The sequence below is a fragment of the Ips typographus genome, linkage group LG12 (genome assembly GCF_016097725.1).
Source record: "Ips typographus isolate SLU linkage group LG12, UJ_Ityp_2.0, whole genome shotgun sequence".
Classification (NCBI taxonomy): domain Eukaryota; kingdom Metazoa; phylum Arthropoda; class Insecta; order Coleoptera; family Curculionidae; genus Ips; species Ips typographus.
The window spans coordinates 10123038-10124869 of NC_138433.1; positions in this window are offsets into that span (position 1 = coordinate 10123038).

The window sequence follows — 1832 nt, forward strand, 5'->3', positions numbered from 1 at the left end:
TCGATTAACTGAGGCTCCTTCTGAAAAAGAAGTTGTAGACATTATCAGAGAAAATTTAATGCCGTATGAATTGTAGGAAACGCGGTCATATAAACACTGAATGTACTGCCGAAAGGAGTTTGTATTGCTACAGTTGTGGTAAAGAAAATTTTACGAAGTCCAACTGTCCTAATTGTTCAAAAAACGTCACAAGACCTGGCAGGAAGACCAACAATCCTTCTGTCAGGTCGACAAAAAATTCATTGGACCAAGTGAAATTTTTTATGTCTGAAAAAGTTCCTATTGTTGGTGATAGTCAAGTTACTGAAGACGGTGCGTTGTCTTTGTCCACGGAATTTTCCGTTAACCCTGTTTGTGCTAAAAAATCGTTTGATGACCGTCCATATTTAAATGTTAGAATTTCTGATTGTTCGTTTTTGGCTTTGATTGATAGTGGTAGTTCTATCTCTATTTTGGGTTTTGATGGTCTGCAGATACTTAAAGACGTAGACTTATGTTTGACCGAAGATTCGTCATTTCACGTCACTACTGCTGACGGAAACTTACAGAGTGTGTCAGGTTATTTTTGGGCTCCTATAACTTTAGGTAATGTTACCAGACTTTTGAAAATTTTAGTTATTCCTTCTTTAAAACATGAGTTGATTTTGGGCATTGATTTTCTTAAAGCATTTAATATTCAATTAAATTTTAGAAACCTGTCATATCAATCAATCTTTAATTCAGTGTCTGTTATAAATAAGATTCAGTCTGCTGAAGAGTTAACTTTGACACAGACTAAAGAACTTAATAAGATCAAGGATCTGTATAAAACTATTGCACCAAAAAATAAGTTGGGTTTAACCCATTTAATTAAACATACCATTAACACCGGTAATGAAAAGCCTGTCAAACAGAGACAATACCCATTGTCATATGCAATGCAAAAGTGTCTTAACGAGCAGGTGGATGAAATGCTGGAACTTGGTATAATAGAACCTTCTAATTCACCTTGGTGTTCGCCTATGTGTCTTGTCAAAAAAAGTGATGGCTCGTTTAGAGTATGCTTGGATGCTCGGAAGCTTAACTCTGTTAGTATTCCTAGTGCGTATCCAATGCCTCTTATTCACTCTATTATCACCAAGGTTCGAGATGCTAAATTCCTGTTTTCAATTGATTTAAAGCAAGCTTTTCATCAAATTCCACTTGATGACACTTCAAAAGAGAAAACCGCTTTTGCAGTGCATGGTAGAGGGATTTTCCATTATAAAGTTTTACCTTTTGGATTGAATGATAGTGCCCAAAGAGTGTTTCGATTAATGGACATGGTTATAGGACCGGCTTTAGAGCCTTATGTATTTTATTATCTTGATGACATTATTATTGTAACCCCTGACTTTGACACACACTGTGAGATTTTGAAAAAACTATTTATGCGTCTTAAGGATGCTGGTTTGACTATTAATTTGGACAAAAGTCAATTTTGTAGGTCGTCTCTCAAATTTTTAGGTTATATTATCGTGATGGGCTTAGGACCAACCCTGATAAAGTTTCTGCTATTTTGGATTACCCTGTTCCTAAGAATACTACGCAAATTCGTAGACTTGTCGGTTTGATAGGTTATTATCGTAGGTTTCTTAAGGATTTTTCTTCCCTATGTAGTCCAATTACAGATCTTTTGAAAGGGCGTAAAAAAGGTCAACCTATTGTTTGGACCCCTGAAGCAAACATTGCTTTTGCTAAAATTAAAGAGGCACTTACTACTGCTCCTGTTCTTGCCAGCCCTGATTATACCAAGCCTTTTAGTTTAATGTGTGATGCTTCTGACACAGGAGTTGGCTGTGTGTTGTATCAAG